At 36.2% G+C, this 21,973-nt stretch overlaps 1 protein-coding gene across 9 annotated transcripts in view; it reads right to left on the minus strand.

The window, feature by feature from the left end:
- Positions 1 to 21,973, minus strand: part of WDPCP (WD repeat containing planar cell polarity effector) — a 486,016-nt gene that overhangs the window by 382,245 nt on the left and 81,798 nt on the right. Inside the window, exon 2 of one of the 9 annotated variants that reach the window (XM_077134365.1) lies at positions 4,991 to 5,102. The exons of the other annotated variants lie outside the window; for them this stretch is intronic. The gene's annotated coding sequence lies outside the window, so the exon portion shown is untranslated. The remainder of the gene's footprint in view (positions 1 to 4,990; positions 5,103 to 21,973) is intronic. 9 annotated transcript variants of the gene reach the window in all.

Here is a 21,973-nt window from a genome sequence, read left to right on the forward strand (position 1 = left end):
AAATACAGATAGTAATTTAAACTTTTGGCATTTTCTGTCAGAGATCATAAAAGCATTGCTCTTTCCAGTAAATTTCTGAATAACAAAAGATACCTTGTATTAAGGCATCTTAATACAAGGAGGGAGTGAATTAAGGTCAGTAAAAAATTTACTATTGTTACAGTAAATAATGTAAGACATCTTTTAGAGAAAGAGTCCTGAGCTTCTTTAACAACTGAGGTAACTAAAGCATTTCCAATACAATTCACATGGTGAATAATTTGATTATTTTGTTGATAGGTGTACAGATAACACAAAATAATTTAAACATAATACAAACTTCCTTGGACCTTCTTTCACCTTTGCATTTGACTTCAATGCACTTAAAATCATCAAGAAACAGATATACGTTCAACTAATGAGAACACAATGTACTAAGAATAAACACGTACTGAGAATCAACATGGCAGACTGAACAATGTGATTACGACAGCAAAGGAGAAGGGGTGCAATCCTGCCTGAAACAACAGGGCTCTGAGAAAGCTACACAGTTGTGAAATTTTACTGGCGCCTCACAGAAGCATAGGACTGTACCAGTTAGGTAATGATGATGATGATGATGATGATGATGATGATAACAAAAGGCAACAATTATTCAGTACTTACCTTATGCCAGGCATTGTTCTAAACATTTTACAAGTACTAATTCATTTAATCTTCATAGCCACCCTTTGAAGTAGTACTATATTAATTTCATAATGCGGAAACGAAGGCACAGAGAGGGGTCACAGCCAGTAGATAGTGGAGGCCAGCTTTGGCTTTAAGAAGACTGGCAAGAAATGTTTATAGCAGCGTTATTTACAATTGCAAAGAGATGGAAACAGCCAAAATCTCCATCAACAGAAGAGTGGCTAAACAAACTGTGGTATATACATAAGATGGAATATTATGCAGTTTTGAGACAGGATAAACTTATGAAGCATGTAATAACATGGATGGACCTAGAGAACATTATGCTGAGTGAGTCTAGCCAAAAACTAAAGGACAAATACTGTATGGTCCCACTGATGTGAACCGACATTCGAGAATAAATTTGGAATATGTCATTGGTAACAGAGTCCAGCAGAAGGTAGAAGCAGGGTAAGATGATGGGCAATTGGAGCTGAAGGGATACAGACTGTGCAACAGGACTAGATACAAAAACTCAAAAATGGACAGCACAATAATACCTAATTGTAAAGTAATCATGTTAAAACACTGAATGAAGCTGCATCTGAGCTATAGGTTTTTGTTTTGTTTGTTTTGTTTTGTTTTTACTATTATTACTTTTATTTTTTTCTCTATATTAACATTCTATATCTTTTTCGGTTGTGTTGCTAGTTCTTCTAAACTGATGCAAATGTACTAAGAAACGAGGATCATGCATCTATGTGATGATGTTAAGAATTGCTGATTGCATATGTAGAATGGTACGATTTCTAAATGTTGGGTTAATTTCATTTTTTCCGTTAATTAAAAAAAAAAAAAAGAGAAGGGGTAATTGGAGCTGAAGGGATACAGACTGTGCAACAGGACTGGATATAAAAACTCAGAAATGGACAGCACAATACTACCTAATTGTAATGCAATTATGCTAAAACATTGAATGAAGCTGCATGTGAGGTATAGGTTTTTTTTTCTCTCTATTATCGTTTTAATTCTTATTCTGTTGTCTTTTTATTTCTTTTTCTAAATCGATGCAAATGTACTAAGAAATGATGAATATGCAACTATATGATGATATTAAGAATTACTGATTGTACATGTAGAATGAATGGAATGATTTCTAAATGTTTTGTTAATTTTTTTAATTAATAAAAAAAAAAAAAGAAGACTGGCAAGAGCTGTGAGGGTAAGCATGTGTGGTCATGTGATGGCATGTCCCAGGAATGGCAGAAGATCAGGGGGGCATGGTGGAAAGTGATAGAAAGATGTATCTAAAAAGGGTAAGAGGGAAACAGCCTGCAGTAACAACAGTAAATTTTTTACTGATCTTAATTCACTCCCTCCTTGTATTAAGATACTTTAAAAGGACATTTCAATCCCCAAATCTGCCCTTTTCTAAAAAGAAGCCGATTGCCACTGTACAGAAGTATGGGGGAAGAAAGCCTGTGGACTGCAGTACTATGTGAAAAGATGCTGTTCCTTATCAGCAGGCAGATAGAAAGAGAAGGTTTACAGAAAAATCATGCAGAAAATACAGTTTCCACATACCTCCCCACACTATATAGTTTTCCCTATTATTAACATTTTGTATTAGTGTGGTATTTTCACAATAGGTGATGAATCAATATTATTATATTATTAATCATAGTCCATAATTTATGTTAGGGTTCACTCTTTGTGTTGAGAGCTCTATAGGTTTTGTTTTACTTTTATTCTGATAACATATGTACAAAATAAAATTTCTCATTTAAACCACTTTCAGGTATACAATTCAGTGGTGTTAATTACACCCAGTGTCGTGCTACCGTCACCACTATCCATTACCAAACTTTTTCATCACCCCAAACAGAACCTATGTACCAATTAACTATGAATTCCCATTCTTCATCCCCATCAGGGCCCCTAGTAACCTGTATTCTAATTGCTCACTCTATGAATTTGCACATTCTAATTATTTCATATTGTGAGGTCATACAATATTTGTCCTTTTCTGTCTGCCTTATTTCACACAACATGACATCTTCAAAGTTCATCCATGCTGTCACATGCATCACTTCATTCCTTTTTATAGCTAAATAATAATCTATTGCACGTTTTTACCACATTTTGCTTATCCATTCATCCAATGATGTATACTTGGGTTGCATCTATCTTTCAGCAATTGGGAATAACACCACTGTGAACACTGGTGTGCAAAGATCTGCCTAAGTCCCAGCTTTCAATTCTTTCGGGTATATACTTTGATGTGATATTGCCAGGTCATATAGGAATTTCATACTTGACTTTTTGAGGAACCACCGAAGGTTGTACAACTTACATTCCACTAACAATGAATAAGTGTTCCTATTTTTCCACATCCTCTCCAAAACTTGTAATTTTGTTTTGTTTTGTTCTGTTTTAATAATGGCCATTCTAGTGGATGTGAAATGGTATCTCGTGGTATTGATTTGCTTTTCATAGCGACTGTACCATTTTACATTGCCAATGGCAATGAATGTGTCCCTATTTCTCTACAGCCTCTCCAACATCCATTTTTTTAATAGTAGCTATCCTAATTGGTATGAAGTCTTATTTCATTGTGGTTTTGATTTGTGTTCCCCTACTGGCTAATGATGTTGATCACCTTTTCATGTGCTTACTGGCCATTTGGAGAAATATCTATTCAAGCCTTCTCCCTTTTTTAATTGGGTTGGCTGACTTTTTGTTGTTAAGTTGTAGGATTTCTTTATATATTATGGCTATTAAACCCTTATCAGATACGTGGTTTACAAATATTTTCTCCCATTCTGTAGGGTACCTTTCTACTCTCATGATGAAATTCTTTGATGTGCAAAAGTTTTTTTTTAATTTTGTTGAAGTCCAATTTACCAATTTTTTTCTTTTGTTGCTTGTGCTTTTGTTGTGAAGTCTAAGAAATCATTGCCTAATATAACGTCCTGCAGATGTTTCCCTGTTTTCTTCTAGGGAGTTTATAGTTTTAGTTCTTACATTTACCTCTGATTCATTTAGGGTTAATTTTTATATATGGTGTGAAGTAGGGGACTGTTTTCATTCTTTTGCATGTGGATATCCAGTTATCCCAGCACCTTTTGTAAATGAAACTATTCTTCCCTTTACTGAGTGGCCTTGGCACCCTGGTCAAAAATCAATTGCCAATAGATGTGAAGGTTTATTTCTGAAGTTTCAATTCTGCAACATTGGTATAAATGTCTGTCCTTATGCCAGCACAACACTGTTTGAATTATAGTAGCTTGGTAATAAGTTTTAAAATTGAGAACTGTGAATCCAACTCTGTTCTTCTTCAAGATAGTGTTTGACTATTCAGGGCCCCTTATAATTACCAATTTTCCTATTAAACTCTGTATTATCCATAAGAGTTGTCACCTTGGGAATGACTCTAGTGAAGGTGCAATTATTCAAAATATTTCCAAAGCAGTGGTCTTTAGAATTACTCTGTTAGTTTTGTGAGGCTTATTTTAGAATTATTACCTTATAATTATATTTTTTAACCAAAATACTTGAAGTATTAGAATAATACTTTACTCATTTAGATGGCTGAGTTCTGAATTTTTTTTTCAAAAAGCAGTTAATGAACTAAACAAACACTTACGTGGCATCTATTTAGTCTAATGCATGAATTCTAGAATCTGAAAGCCTAGCTTTTATCCTAACTTCTGAGCTACTAGCTAATTTGGACAAATCACTTAACTTATCTAAGTCTCAGTTCCCTCAAATAAGTAAAATAAAGCACCTACCTCAAACTATTTTGAGGGTAGTGCCTTACTCAACTGCCATACTATAAGTGATGCTGCTGCTACTATTATTACTCAGTATGTCTAGTACTATGCATATTTCTCAGGAAAAAATAAAAGTTGTATTAAATACTATACCTGTCCTTATATGTTAAATTTCACAATGTGAAATAAGTATTAAGTACAATAGGTATTTAATGAAGAAAAAACATCAGTGTGGGCTAGAGTATATGGAAAAGGTTCTACACAAGAGGTGGCATTTGAACTATGCCATGCAAATGAGTTAATATTTCATTGTGAATACGGAATAAAAGATGTGATAAAACAGCTGTATATTTTTCCTTAATACTAATCAAAGTCATCAGCTACCAGAAAATTAAAAATCACATTCTTCAATATAATGTTTATTCACATACCAATAATTAGACTTTATGACCATTTGGGCAAAGACTAAGCTGAAGTTTAGCTCTTTATAATTACATAAAACCCTCTATTCATGCAAATTACAGATAAAATTTTATTGATGAAACCAAAAGAGTCATGCCTTTACTTACATATCAAAAGTGCATTGCATAGCCTTGTTTCTTCAAGGTGATTATATAAAGATACAGCTTTTACAACGTGACTGTGTAATTGCGAAAACCTTGCGTCTGATGCTCCTTTTATCTAGGGTATGGACATAAAAAATAAGTAACGGGGAAATAAATAATAGGGGGAACAAAGATTAAAATATATTGAGCAGAGAAGCGGGCCAAGACAGCGGCTTAGCGAGGTGTGGGATTTAGTTCATCCTAAATTAGCGTAGCAGCTAATAAATAGCCAGGAAAACTACAAAACCGCTGGAGCCACGTCAGTGGCCGGACACACAACGTACCTCAGTGTGGACCAGCTGCGAGCCCACCCAGAATCCTGAGTTCCCCAAACCTCAACGAACAGCACCCCTCCCCTACAGGCTGGTTCCCAGAGGGGAAAGGAAAGAGAGTTTACCAGCAGCAGGGGCAGAATGCAACAAAAATTCAAATCTAGAATTAATTAACAAATTCTGACTACTAAAAATAGGCCCCCAGCTCAGCTGAACCTCGAGTAAAAACAGAGGTCATTGCTTCTTGCCCTGGCAGACAGGGGGCAGGGTTGCCAGGTAAAAAAAAAAAACGAGGTTTTCTGGATTTGAAAAGTCTGGGCCCTAAAGGAAAGGAGGAGGCACACATGATCTGGAGATACACAGTGCAACGTGCCAACTTAAGTTCTCGATTGGGAAACCTGAGGAACAAAGGTCCTGCTCCGAAACGGATTTTTTCTCTTTCGTTTTGGTGGCTGTGTTTCTACAGTTTGACTGCTCTTTGGATACAGCTGCAAAGCTTCTTGGGCTTCATTGCCCCAGGCATAGACAGAATTAAGCTTCTTTGAGTGTTTGGAACCTGTGCCTTCCTCAGGAGAGGGGTGGGGCCCGGCTCAGTTGGAATCCCTTTCTCAAGAAGTTCAGACCCCAGGGTCTGGAAAAGTGAAGCAATTAAAACCAGACTACAACCTCTCCTCTGTCTCCACCAGGGCCCCAGCAAGGAGAGTCTGCTGAAGTTAAAGGTACCGCATCACATTATGGTATATCACAAAGGTACCGCATCACATATTGATAGTGGGACCTACAGGCAGAAAAGTACCACATACTAGGCAGGATAGGAAAAACGGAGAGCCCAGAGGCTTCATAGGAAAGCCTTTCAATCTGCTGGGTCTCACCCTCAGGGAAAACTGACACAGGTGACTCTTTCCTCCTGACAGGAAACCAGTTTAGTCTGGGAAAATCTTGCTGTGGTCTATAATAACTAAGTAGAGCCTCCTAAGGTGGGGGAGAGGGGGAAGGCACCCAATAGGCAGGGCAAAAAACGAGAAAACAAGAATTGAAAAATTCTGATCTGCTAAATAAAGCCTAAGCTAGAGGTCCAGAATGAGCTGAACTAAATGTCAAAGAGCAGATACACAACATATTCATCCAGCAAGAAAATCCTAGGTAAAAAAAAAAGTGAAAACAATCTCCAGAATAAACAATCTCCAGAATAAACTAAATTAAGGTAATTAAACACACAGATGCCAGCAAAAAATAACAAATCATAGTAGGAACATTTAAAATATGGCCCACGCAAAGGAACAAACCAACAGTTCAAATGAGATGCAGGAGTTGAAACAATTAATTCAGAATGTTCGAACAGACATGGAAAACTTCATCAAAAATCAAATCAACAAACTGAGGGAGGATATAAAGAAGGCAAGGAAAGAACAAAAAGAAGAAATTGAAAGTCTAAAAAAAACAAATCACAGAACTTATGGGAATGAAAGGCACAGAGAAGAGACAAAAAACACAATGGAAATCTACCATTTCAGATTTCAAGAGGCAGAAGATACGATTAGTGAACTGGAGGATGGGACATCTGAAATCCGACAAGCAAAAGAAAATATAGGGAAAAGAAAGGAAAAATATGATCAGGGACTCAGGGAATGACAACATGAAGCACATGAATATACGTGTTGTGGGTGTCCCAAAAGGAGAAGAGAAGGGAAAAGAGGAGAAAAACTAATGGAGGAAATTATCACTGAAAATTTCCCAACTCTTATGAAACACTTAAAATTACAGATCCAAGCAGTGAGGCATATCCCAAACAGAAAAAATCCAAATAGACGTACTCCAAGACACTTACTAATCAGAATGTCAGATGTCAAAGAAAAAGAGAGAATCTGGAAAGCAGCAAGAGAAAAGCAATCCATCACATACAATGGAAGCCCAATAAGACTATGTATAAATTTCTCAGAAGAAACCACGGACGCGAGAAGACAGTGGGAGTATATTTAAATTACTAAAAGAGAAAAACTGCCAACCAAGAATTCCATATCCACCAAAATGAGCAAAAGACATGAACAGACGCTTCTCAGAAGTGGAAATACAAATGGCCAAAAGGCACAGGAAAAGATGCTCAACTTCCCTGGCTATCAGGGAAACACAAATCAAAACCACAATGAGATATCATCTCACACCCACCAGAATGGCAATTATCAATACAACAGAAAATGACAAGTGCTGGAGAGGATGTGGAGAAAGAAACACACTTATCCACTGTTGGTGGGACTGTCAAATGGCACAACCACTGTGGAAGGCAGTTTGGTGGTTCCTAGGAAGCTAAGTTTAGAATTGCCATATGACCCAGTATATCATTGCTAGGTATCTACTCAGAGGACATGAGGGCAAAGACACAAACAGACATTTGCACACCAATATTTACAGCAGCATTATTTGCAATTGCCAAGAGATGGAAACAGTCCGAATGTCCATCAACAGACAAGTGGCTAAACAAGCTGTATTATATACGTATGATGGACTATTATGCAGCTGTAAGACAGAATTAAGTTATGAAGTATGTAACAACATGGATGGACCTTAAGGACATTATGCTGAATGAGATAAGCCAGAACAAAAGGACAAATACTGTATGGTCTCACTGATATGAACTAGCATTAATGAATGAACTGTTGCAGTCTTTCAGCAACCCCATGAAATGAGACACACAGACACACCCAGAAGAACTGCTGCAGTCTTTCAGCAACCCCGTGAAATGAGACACACAGACACACAGAAGACAGACAAGATGACTGCAGCCCCGAAGAGCTCCAGCTGCTTTATTTTATATCATTTCTCATAGCTCTTTTGCTGACCAAGCCTGTTTTTTCAATATATTACTCCCTTGTTCTGTTACTTTCAATCTAGCCTCCTGGATATCTGGAGGGAACATTCCATACTTCGTGTGCGAAAGTAGGAACAAAACAAGTCTGTTTGCAGACCATGTTCTTCCCCTTCGTCCCCAGATAAGGCTCACGGCTGGGAGCTCACTGTTTGCAGCAGACCTCCTCAAGGCCACTTTGAAGCCAGTCACTCCCAATAAATTCTGAAGGTTTTCTATTAACCCTTTAACTCCTATATGAACTTGGATAATTTCAGTTAAGAACAGAGGTCAACAGGAGACAGAAATAGGGTAGATATTGTGTAACTGGAACTGAAGGGATACAGATTGTACAACAGGACTGACTGTAAAAATTCAGAAATTGATAGCAAAATATTACCTAACTATAATACAATAATGTTAGAACACTGAATGAAGCTGAATGTGAGAATGTTAGAGGGAGGAGGCCTGGGGGTACAAATGAAATCAGAAGGAAAGATATACAATAAAGACTGAGATTGTATAATTTAGGGATGCCTAGAGTGTATAATGATAGTGACTAAATGTACAAATTTAAAAATGTTTTGCATGAGGAAGAACAAAGGAATGTCAATAACACAAGGTGTTGAAATTCGATGCTGATTAATATTTTAAAACTTTAACTTTTGTGTGAGACTAAAGCAAAAAATATTTATTTGGTACAAAATTTATATTTTGACTAGTGCATTTCCTAATATAACTTATGTGGACAGCTTAATTGAACATCATAGTACATGGAATCTTGAGTAGGACATGAGATTTTGTACGTTTGTCCAGATTGATGCCTTGATAAATCCTGGAAGGATTCGAACAGTGAATGAAACAGTATTTGCAGAGTCCCCTGGGGGGGAATGGTGAGAAAGATGGAAAATTCAACTTCCCCAAATGGAGAATTTTTGATATTCTCACAAGCCATGGGGACAACCAAAGCAATAGGCTGAGCCCCCAATCTTGGGGTTCGTTCATATGAAACTTAATCTGCAAAGGATAGACTAAGCCTACTTAAAATTAGGCCTAAAAGTCACCCCCCAAGAGAACCTCTTTTGTTGCTCAGATGTGGCCTCTCTCTCTCAGCTAACATGACTAGCAAACTCACTGCCCTCCCCCCTCTCTACGTGGGACATGACACCCAGGAGTATGGACCTTCTTGGCAAAGTGGGACAGAAATCCTAGAATGAGCTGGGACTCAGCACCAAGGGACTGAGAAAACCTTCTAGACCGAAAGGGGGAAGAGAAAAATGAGACAAAATAAAGTGTCAATGGCTGAGAGATTCCAAACAGAGTCGAGAGGTAATTCTTACGCATTAAATAGATATCACCTTTTTAGGTAAGGCATAACAGGGAGGCTGGAGGGAACTGCCTAAAAATGTACAACTGTGTTCCAGTAACCATGTTTCTTGAAGATGATTGTATAACGATATAACTTTCACAATGTGATTGTGAAAACCTTGTGTTTGATGCTTCTTTTATCTAACTTATGGACAGATGAGTAAAACTTATGGATGAAAAATAAATAAATAAGAGGGGGAACAAGACAGGAGAAGAAAATGGCCAATGTCTATTAGTAACCGATTGTTTCAGTTTGCTAAAGTTGCTGGAATACAGTATACCGGAAATGGGTTGTCTTTTACAATGGAGATTTATTAACTTAGAATTTAAAGTTCTTAGGCTGTGAAAATGTCCAAATCAAGGCATCAACAGAATGATACCTTCTCTGAAAAAAAGGCCACCAGCATCTGGGACACCTCTGTCACATGGCCAGAATTTGCTGGTCCTTCTCTTCCGGGTTTCATTGCTTTCAACTTCTAGTTTCAGTGGCTCCCTCACTCAGCTGCTCTGGGGGCTTTTCTCTATATCTCTTGGGGCTTTTTCTGACTTTTATTCTCTTATAAAGGACCCCAGCAAAAGGATAAAGACCCATCTTCAATGGTCTGGGTCACATCTCAGGTGAAATAACCCAATCAAAAGGCCCCACCTACAACAGGTCTGCACCCACAGGAATGGATTACAAGAACATGGCTTTTCTGGGCTACATAACAACTTCAAACCACCACATCAATTGAATTTGTTTATGAACACATGCAACAATTCCTTGCAAACTCATTAAATATATATTTATGATTAAGGAAGGGGCTTTGCAAGGGGACATGCATCAGCAAGTGAGCCAAAAGATAGTGAAATATGGGTTAGTCATCATTCTTTTTCCCCAAACTTAAATATCTGCTAATAATACCATATAAAATTAAGGAGAACTGATAGACAAATAAAACAAATCTCCACAATCCATAATAATAAAAGGACTGGGAAGGGACCAAATCACCATCCTTCGTAATCCTCAAGACATCTTGCTATCTTTGTACTGTGCAGATTTGCTGAAAGGCCCAGATCTTTAAATGGCTTACATCTTACTCAAGAATGCCACCAGTTAAAAAGAATGCTGGTAATTTCCAGATTTGAAAAATCTACCTGAAGGAAGTAGTCAAGACTGAGCTTTTATTCAAATATTGTATTAGTGCATAAAAAAGTTGTTTTGAAGGAGATAAGAGAAGAATTTCACAAGAATGCTGGATTCTGCATTTTGAAAGGAGGTGAGTGGGCAAGGATTAGGAAAGTTAATAAAATAGGAAGTATCTAACAAAGCAAGGTAAGAAAATGCTGTCCCATTCAGTACACTGGTATATTTCTCTAGGGGATAAAAACCAATGCACATAACTTAGAACTAGAGCAAAGTAGTATGTGCCACACTGTGTAACTATATAGAAGGGAAATGAATGTATGAATGAATGAATGAAAAATACATCTACACACTCTCATCAAATATCGAAAAGGAAAATGAATTATCCCAATGCAAAAAAGTAGCAGAAGGAAAAACCTAGACAAAAAAAAAGCTCACATAATTTAATTTTTTCTTTATTTAAAAAACATCTTTTTAATTTTTACAAATTTCTGTTGATTTTAATTTTATCAGGTAGGTGATGACAGTCTTAAAAGTTAAGGCTATTCCAAAATTCCAGTCTCCACAAAAGAATAACCGGCATTATTTAAATTGGTCCTGACCTAAATTACAAAACAGTTTTCTCGTGGGCAGATGAGGGATCTAGTGAGAAGACTCTGTGATAGCGCAAAGTTTGAGGAAGGGGAGATGAGAGTTTTCAAGAGTCTCCTGTTACTTTCCCCTTACATTCTCAAAAAGCTTCAAAGTTTAGGGTGCCTGGGTGATTCAGTGGCAGAATGCTCACCTTCCAAGTTTGAACCTTCCTTCCACAATGAGTTACTTTTTTTACATATTTGCCTTAAGAATAAGTGTTACCATACAGACTAAATGTGGGGTCATTTGTATCTCAGAGAGCCCTATGATAGTTAAATAATCATTAAATATCACAAATACTTTAAAGACTTTATGACATTTTACTGTGTGCCATAGATACACAGTATTTTAAAACAGGATCTCTACTCTCAAATAGCTTATGATCTGGTATGGAAGATAAAATAACCACAAAAACAATATGAAGCAGTTTAATAATATAAACAAAGGGCTACAGATGTTTAGTAGATGCTCTAGTTTAAGAATAAATTATCTTATTGAATAGAGGGCACTAAAGCATCGCTAGATTTTGATGAAAGGAGAGAACAATATACAAGAGCACAACCGGCAGAAAGATGCAAGATTTAATTGAAGGATTATAAGCAATGCAGTTTGGTGCATTAGATTCAGGTGGAAAGATAAATCAGATCCACACAATGGGATGCTTTGAATGTCGAGCTTAGAAATTAGGACTTTATATCTGCTAAATAACTAATGAGGACTAATGAAGTTTCTGATCCAGGAAGGTATTTTAGAAAGAGTTACAACAGGTTAGAATTGTTGCTGGAATATTAACTTGGGGGTTAAGGGTGGGGTTGGAGGAAAGGCAGAATAGTTGATACAAGTGGCCTATTAGAAAGATAATGAAGTAATACAGACACTGATGCTCAGTAACAGAGCTTGAACTGGGATGGGAGCAGCGAGAAAGTAAACAAAGGAACAGATTCAAGAGATCTTTTGAAGAAAGATTCAACAGTTTATGGGGACTGATGAATTGTAGAAGTATGGGAGAAGGAAGACTCCAGAATAATCAACAAGGGATGGAGATCTAGTGACCCCATGACCTGTGATCCCTGCCTTGAACAGGGCTTGGCTGAGTGGGTGTGCCTCCTTCACCATGTATCAGATGAAAGGTTACCAGTGCATTTCCCTGTATTCCCAAGACTGCCTCAATTACTCAGCCCACACATTTCTGTTTTCCTGTTCACCACCTGGCCTGGCTGCTAGATCTCCTATTACACTTTTGCCTTAGCCTTCAGTGTGTAACCCTACCTGTCTGTCCTCCTTAGACTGTAACTAAAGACCCACAAATACCATTCTTCATGTCCACACCTGGCTCCCAGGAACCCTTTACCTAGACTTGTTCCCACCTGGTTTAGCCTCATTTCAAGGGCAGGACTTGGACTGAAACACACAGAAACAGGTTAGTCTGGAAGAGGAATGAGCTTTGCTAATGTTAATAAATTGATTTTAAACATAGTGGGAATTTAAGACATAAGGGGGTCATCTAGATAGGAAAGATACATTTAGCTCGTAGGAAACGGTACCTGGATACGTGATAACTATATTGGAATTTTCTAGACGGAAAGGAAAGTTAAAAGCACTGAAAAAAGGTTGCAGAAGAAAAATAAAGTTAAGGATAAAAATTTTGGTAATGTCCCAATAAGGAGACAATGAAAAAGAGATTAGGATAATATAGTGTCAGGAATGCTGTAGAAGATAAAACGTTTAAGTAATTACATAGAGATCAAACTTCTTTTCCAATTTTTATAGAGATGACCTAAATATGGTTTAATGAGCAGTAATGCCTTATCAAGTATACAAAGAGTAAGTCTGCTAAAAAGGGTGTGGTTCTTCTGTTTTGAATGCTGAGCTCTGAGTCAAAAATGCCTTCATTCTAATCCTACTCTGACAAATTTACTCCCAATTATTTAACCTCTCTGCCTCAATTTCCCCACCTGCAAAAATGGGGATAATGATATTGACCTACATGTTGTAAGGAATCATTAATGCTGTCGAGTGCTTTGAAGTTGAAAACTGCTGAGCATTATTAGTAGATATTGCGTAACTAATTGTCTACAACACAGAAAATTTTATCCTTTAATTTTATTCAAATCAAATAAATGTTCATGTTCCCTTAGTGACATTTACCTTCAAAGGGCATCATTATATTGCCATTTAAAACATACCTAAATCTTTTCTATGTTATACCATGTGTTATCTCAAACATATAAAAATCAGTTCAGAAGTCTATAACACTTTTCATCACACAGTTTCAGGACTTTTATTTTATAATTAGCACCCATTGCAAGTACTCAATAAGTGCCAAAGGTAATACCTTAAATTATAAATTTTCAGATTTAATACATAACACTAAGCAATTAGATGATAAAAACAAAACCCAAAAGCACAAAGCAGTGTGTTAACACTGTGTTCAAAACTTGTGCACTTATTTTTAAAACAAGCTTTAGGACCTAAAGCTTGTACACAAAAAGTGTACAAAACATGAAGAGAGAAACTTTTCAATTCATTAGGGTTTTCTTTCTTCTTGGGTTTTCAAATTACTGTAATGCATACTTATTGCTTTAAAAAGACACAATAATACAGAACTAACTGGCATTAAAATGAACATGTCCCCTTCTCAGCTGTCTCTCCCACTCCTAACAGGAGCCATTGCATTGGTTAGCAAGTGGCCTTTCAGACTTTCTTGATGTATTTATAATATGCCCATACCCATATTGACTTATTTTGTATTTTTGTAAAGACAGGGTAATAGTATATGTACAATTTGCTTTTATCCCCGCTAAACACCATAATATGGATATTCTTTCTCTTACCATATATAGAGCTACCTCATTGCTTTTAATAACTGTGTGATGTTCCATTGGAAAGTGACTGCAATTTACTTAACCAGTCTCTTAAGAAACACTTTGTTTCTAAATTTTACCTTATAAATAATGCTACCATGAAAAGATACATGCATACATTACATTTTGATAGGTAATGCTAAACTACCCTTGATGATAATTGTAACAATTTACATTTCCACCAATAAGCGAAGTCTTTAACAACATGGACCATTATCAATGCTTTTAATTTCTGTCAACCTAACAGGTAAAAAATGAACTCTTGTAATTTTAAGTTTCATTTTTATGTTTGTTAATGAGATCAAATATCTTTTCATGTCCTTTTAATAATTTTCTTTCTTCTATTAGTTATAGCTCCTATATTTTGTCCACCTTTCTACTATTAAGTTCTTTACCCCTTTCTTTGTGTATATTAACTATATCAATTCTTTGTTATATACAATGGAAATCACTTCACCATTTTTTAATTTTTTTCCATCTACTTTGCATATGAAGGAAATAAGGGAATATAGAATTACATTTTTTTTTAAAGGAGGGGAAACTAACATTAAACAGAAAGCTCTTTGAACTCAATTCAACCAGTGCTGTATACAAGTACCAAAAAGATCTAGGCCTCATAGCCAGCGGGTGGGTGGTTCTTCACTGCTGCTAACAATTGGTCAGATGATGAAAAGGAGTCCCTTCTATTTTCTGAAATAAATTCTGGCAAAAACATTCATAAATCTCCTTTTCACTTAAATTTCAAAAAATATTTCTCTAAGGCATTGTTCAAACTGTTTAATTCATTTAGTTAATACATCTTGTCATTTTAAGATTTTTGGTATTGTAAGTAGTTTTGACATTTAGAGAATTTATCAATGGCTTCCTCATTGTGGCCTGCTTCCTCCTCTTCTTTCCATTCATTACTTACAACAAATTAAGTTTCAACTAATGTTTAAAGATCAATGCTGACCTTTGCATAGTCATTTTCTAAGTTTCTATTAATACAAACATCTTGTTTGCTGATGCTGATTTTAAATATTTTGCCTGCACATAATTTTCTATTATTCCAAAGAGACTCATACAGTTGAGGTGCCTTCTTTCCATGACTATGCAAATTGATTGCAAAGCCTTAAATCAGGCATTTTAGAAAAGAAAAGATTCACTTCTATAAAAAAAATCAGCAGCTGCATCTTCTCTCAACGCCACCTTGAACAAATGTACACACCTTTCTGATCTTCAAAAATATGGACTTAATTTTTTCTTTTAGGATATAAATAACCTCAATTAAAGCAATAAAATGACAAAGAAAATAGAAACGTTGGTAATGTGATAATGATAATTAATTCTAGATTATTATTCCATCAATATAGTTTTATGTTACACTTGAATAGACAGAAAGAATGTGACTTTGAAGAAAAAATAAACTAACTTTCAGGAATAATTTCTAAAAACTGAGTTAAAGACAAAAGAACACTGAAAAGCTCTTATCTAAACCAGTGCTGCTTAAATGCTGAAATAATTTGTCAATTTAGAGCTAGCTTTAAAAAGCATATAAATCAAAGACTGTTGTGAAGTGAGCAAAAATGAAAAGACAGAACCTTTCTCTTCAAAAAGAAAAGACAGTGAAAAATTTTGAAGTGGCCTGCAGCTAACCACCTCAGTCTTGTCAGATTTAATTTGTCAACACTCCCTCTCATCCAAAAAACAAACTCTAGTAACTGCTGAAAGAAATGGCTTTTTATAAAAAGTGGAATAGCTCATGCAACTTGATAGCTGTATATTTTAAATCTTTCTTACCCAAAACAGACGAAGTTTTTTTCTGTGACCTCTATCAAAACTAAGAACCTGAAGAACCCTCCCAATGTGGTGACGTGACCTGTATGACATTTTTAATATCTATTAAATGTACTTTATATTCATTTTTTTCTTTTAATCCTAAAAGAAAAAATTATGTACACAATTGTGTATGCATGATGATGGACATGCATAGAAGCAGTTTTCTGGATGGGGAATAATGGCAGTTTCTTCAAGAAATCCATGTGCCTCCTCCCCAAATGAACCAAAATGACCCTAAACCCCTTAATCTACATATGTTGAAAGTGAGGACTAGAGAGGTAAAGCAATTTTCACAACTGCAGTCAGCTTGTTGACTGAATTTTAGTCCTAAATTAAGTTATCTGTGCAGTGCTCTTTCTACTCTACCTCTCTCTATGTCCTTCTGCCTAAATGCTGCACGAAATAGAGACTTTGGGCGAAGCATCTGCTTAACCACCTCAGGCAAATGTCAATTAGGCTTGAATAATTAGTACATGGTGAAATATATAGATGGAACCTATTTAGGTTCCATCAAGAATTTATTTTATTTTGCTTAGAATGTGTTGAAAGAAGTTACAGTACTTTAAATACTATTTAAGGATTATTTGTAATTAGCAGATCAATAGTGTATAAGTAAATTCATGTATCTAAATCAAAAAAATGTTCCTGATTTAAAATTAGGATTTGTTAGAAACTAAAGAACTTCACACTATTTGCTTAGCAAACTTCATAGATAATACAAAAATAAGCTCCAACATGAATTACAGATGTTTTATGAGTGATTCTTAAATAAATTAACGTCTTCCTACTTTAAGTTACTGCATTATATCACAGAAGCTTTATTTCAATGTTCACAACCCTTATTTGGTAGTAGTTCCCATTCAGTTTTCAGCCTTTCAATACACATTAATGAAATGTAAACAAGCCCTAAATGCTCACAGTTTCATAAGAATTCTGCAGTGAATCCTTTCATACTGTCATTGGATCTTCCTTCTCATACTCTTTCTTCCTTGACTGATTATTTGTACCTTTCCTGGTGGTTTGTCAAAGCATCCTTATTTATACACCAATTTTGGTATTTTGTTTCAATGATTGAATGGAGAACCCAAGTAGATAACTCAGGAAAGAACAACTTTTTTTTTCTGGAAATAAAGGACTGTGAATAGCCAACCACAAAGGTCCCCTGAGAATGGATTAATTTCACCTTAGTACATACACAACACAGGTATATATCATCACTGCTTAAAATGTTAATAAGTCTCTAATGCAGTAGGAAATGATAATCTTATATTTAAACAGTAGTAAAACAATACCAGGAAGATTTAGAGTATGATTCTGTTTTATCCTAAAGCCCAAACAAATCATGGGTCAATAAAAAATGTTTCCTATACTTTCAAAATTGTATTCTATATTGTTTTTCAGGATTAAATGGGCTAACTCTTATGGAAATATGTGACAAATAATAATTGTTTAATAAATGCTAGTTTCTCTTTTCTGAATATTCAAAATCCATTAAATAATGAGTCTAATTTCAGTAATGCCTAAGGAGGAAATGTTCTAATTATCTTTGTTTCATTGAGTAACATTTGATCTTCTAATTATTTTTTGTTTGATTTAGTCTACATTTTGGAACATCTACCATGTGCCAACTACCAAACCAGTATGCTAAGGTTCAGGATATTTAAAAAAAAAAAAAAAAAAAAAAGGTTTGGACTTGAGGAAGTTATGACTTAGTGGGGGCTGAGGGAGAAGCAAAACAATGGATACAATTACATCAAAACGCAGTAAATAAACAGAACCAAGGAAGAAAGACATACAGAAAAGTTATTAATTCTAGCATCTAACACAATCTCAGTAACAATAAGAAAGAAAATCATTACATGCATTTCCAGAACCTGAGACCTCTTCAATGAAAACGGATGTCAAGCATGAGACCCAGTCAAATGAATCTACTATATCTTACCAATTCTAAGATCACTGTTATTCACATTTGATAACCTATGAAATTTTATATTGTTTTATCATCAATATGTACATTTAAAGCAGTATTTTTTTCCCTCAGAACTGCTATCAAATCAATACCTCATAATCAGTAGTAAATTAAAGGCAAGGAAACCTAGTATATGTCCAAGATTGGTTGGTTTCTTTTGGTAGGAGGACCAGCTCTGGAGCCAAGATGGTGGCTTAGCAAGGTATGGGATTTAGTTCGTCCTCCAGAACAGCTACTAAATAACCAGGACAGTACAGAACAGCTCCTGGGGCCACGTCAGTGACCAGACTATGTGGGTCCACATTGTACCCCAGTCTGGACTAGCTGGACCGGCTGCAAGCCCCCCCCAGAACTGTGAGTTCCCCAAGCCATGGTGGCTGGTGCCCCTCCCCCACAGGCTGCTTCCCAGAGGGGAAAGGAAAGAGACTTTACCAGCAGCAGGGGCTGAGCGCAACTAAGCTTCAAGTGTGGAATTAATTCACAAATTCTACTACTAAATACTAAATACTAAAAATAGGCCCCTAGCTCAGGTGAACTTGGACAAAGTAGAAGTCGCTCATTTTTGCCCTGGCACTAAGGGGGCAGGATTGACAGAAAAAGAAAAAAAAAAAAAGAAACAGGTTTTTGTGGCTGTGCTTCTATGGAGGCTTGGCTGCCTTTGGATACAGCAGCAGGACTTCTCAGGCTGCAACTGCCCTAGGCATAGGCAGAAACAAGCTTGTTTGAGAGCTTGTCTGGAGCTGGTACCTTCCTCAGGGGAGGGGTGAGGCCCAAATGAGGTTGAATCCCTTCCTCAAGGAATTCAGACACCAGGGCTTGGGAATTAGAAGCCATTAAAACCAGCCTACAACCTCTCCTCTGTCTCCACCACGCCCCCAGCAGGGAGAGTCTGCCAAAGCTAAAGGTACTACCATCATCTTATGTTGGTGGGACCTGCAGGCAGACAAGCACCACATATTGGGCAGGATAAGAAAAACAGGATTTCACAGGAAAGTCTTTCAACCTGCTGGGTCTCACCCTCAGGGAAAACTGATGCAGGTGACTCTTTCCTCATGACAGGAGGCCAGTTTGGTCTGGGAAAATCCAGCTAGGGTCTATAATACCTAAGCAGACCCTCCTAAGGGTGGAGGGAAAAAGGCACCACACAGGCAGGGCAAGAAACAAGAAAACAAAAACTGAAAAATTCTCCTCTGTTAAACAAAACCTAAGCTAGAGTTCCAGAAAAAGCTGATCTGAATGTCAAAGAACAGACAAACAACAAAGTCATCCGGCAAGAAAACCGTAGGTAAAAGAAGTGAAAACAATCTCCAGAATAAACTAATTAAGATAATTAAATGCCTAGACACCAGCAAAAAATAACGAATCACACTAGGAAAATTGAAGATATGGCCCAAAGGAACAAATCAACAATTCAAATGAGATACAGGAGTTGAAATAATTAATTCAGAATGTTCGAACACACATGGAAAACCTCATCAAAAGTCAAATCAATGAATTGAGGGAGGATATAAAGAAGGCAAGGAATGAACAAAAAGAAGACATCGAAAGCCTGAAAAAACAAATCTCAGAACTTATGGGAATGAAAGGCACAGTAGAAGAGATGAGAAACACAATGGAAACCTACAATGTCAGATTTCAAGAGGCAGAAGATACAATTAGCGAACTGGAGGACAGAACATCTGAAATCCCACAAGCAAAAGAAAATACAGGGAAAAAATGGAAAAATATGAGCAGGGAATCAGGGAATTGAATGACAATATGAAGCACACAAATATACGTGTTGTGGGTGTCCCAGAAGGAGAAGAGAAGGGAAGAGGAGGAGAAAAACTAATGGAGGAAATCATCACTGAAAATGTCCCAACTCTTATGAAAGACTTAAAATTACAGATCCAAGAAGAGGAGCGTACCCCAAAGAGAAGAGATCCAAATAGACGTACTCCAAGACACTTACTAATCAGAATGTCAGATGTGAAAGAGAAAGAGAGAATCTTAAAACCAGCAAGAGAAAAACAATTCATCACATACAAGGGAAGCCCAATAAGACTATGCGTAGATTTCTCAGCAGAAACCATGGAGACAAGAAGACAGTGGGAGGATATATTTAAATTACTAAAAGAGAAAAACTACCAACGAAGAATTCTATATCCAGCAAAACTGTCCTTCAAAAATGAGGGAGAAATTAAAACATTTTCAGACAAAAAAATCACTGAGAGAATTTGTGACCAAGAGACCAGCTCTGCAAGAAACTCTTAAGGGAGTACTAGAGGCAAATACGAAAAGACAGAAGAGAGAGGTGTGGAGAAGAGTGTAGAAAGAAAGACTATCAGTAATGGTAAAAAGAAGGAAATTTAGATAGGACATATAAAATCCAAAAGGCAAAATGGTAGAGGAGGACCAGCTCTAAGTGGCTTAACACACATAAAACGTCCTGCATAGAGGACCATCCCAATTAAGATGGTAGATTAAACACATTTAGTTACCCTCACTCTCTACTGATACTAAAATGGCAAGTAGCAATAATGATGATAATAATTTAAAAACTTACAAGGCAAAGAAGGAGAAGCAAGGTAACAGAGTTGATGTCAAAAACAATTTAGAATGTGAAAAGCAGATGGGCAAAAAAACTGACAATAGATTACAGAGACTAGTAGGTAAGACCCAAAAAGCATAATTGTGGAACCCGAGAAAGGCTCAGACAATACCAAAAACTTCTAAAGGAATAGCTGTGCTTAGGACTGAAATCAAGAGAACTATATGAGAATTTGTATAAATAATTTTTAAATTTCTGCCCTTCCTGCCAACACAGCTGGGAAATCATCTCTCCCCCATCATAGAAAAAAGCTGGAAATTGACTCTTTTGAGAAGTTGTTTCAAAGTAACTTAAGAGACAAAGCATTACTGAAAGTGGGAGAGTTATAATGAAAAGACAGAGAAAAGGAACTCAGGGGAAAAAAATATGAGAGCCAAAATGAAAACTTCAAAAGAATAAAAAAATAATGTTGATGAAGTCTCACAGAAGGAAAAAAGAAATACACACAGACTCATTCATAACAGAAGAGAAATGACAAGGAATTTGGAGGATCAGTCAGATAATTCAGCATTTGATTAGGAAAGAACAGACAACGGAAGGGAAGAAATTATTAAAGAAATAATATAAGAAAATTCCCAGAACTGAAGGGCATGAGCTTCTAGGTTGAAAGAAATCAAGTACCCCAAACAATGAATTATAAATGGCCTAACCCCAAATAGGATAGGGTAAACAACAACCTAAAAGCCTCCAGAGAAGGGGGGAGAAAAAAAAACAAAAATAACAGGTCACACAAAAAGATTCAAATATCAAAATGGCAGCAGATTTCTTAAAATAAACATCTTAAAAAAGACAAGGGAGAAATGTCCTCAATTTCTGAAGGAAAACTATTTTCTATCTTTAATTCTATATCTAACCAACTGATCATTTAAGTGTGAGGTTAGAATAAAAACATTCAGCTAGGTAAGGTCTCAAAAAAATTAACTATCATGAATCAGTTTTCAAGAAGTTATTGGAGAATAATGTAAATAATATCCCCCAAATGAGGGGATAAACCAAGAAAGAGGAAGATATGGGATCCAGGAAATAAAAGATCTAACACAAGAACAAGGAAAAGGGAATTTCCAGAGCGATGATGAGGGGGAATCCTAGAAGAATATCTGTGCCTCCTCAGAGAAGAATTAATTCCAGATTGAAGCAGGAGAACAAAGAACTAAAGAGAAATGTCTTTAAGAAAAGTAAATAAATAAAGCTAACAAAGTATTAGATTACCTGATGTATTTGAACTTGCTGAAAGATTTACACTTCTGCTAGGGAAGTTGGAAATGTAGAAATAATAGGTATATAAAATAAGCAAGTAAAAAAGTAAGACAATTATTAACTGCAAAGAAAACAAAAAGTTGTTCAAGAAGAAAAATGTAATCACAGTATACTGCATGGCTCAGATTTGAACATTTACATAGTTAGAATGATATAAACACACAATAATGATTTAACTTAAAACTGTGATTTAACTATATTGGAGGGG

Source organism: Tamandua tetradactyla, chromosome 17, assembly GCF_023851605.1.
Source record: "Tamandua tetradactyla isolate mTamTet1 chromosome 17, mTamTet1.pri, whole genome shotgun sequence".
In the NCBI taxonomy this organism is placed as follows: Eukaryota; Metazoa; Chordata; class Mammalia; order Pilosa; family Myrmecophagidae; genus Tamandua; species Tamandua tetradactyla.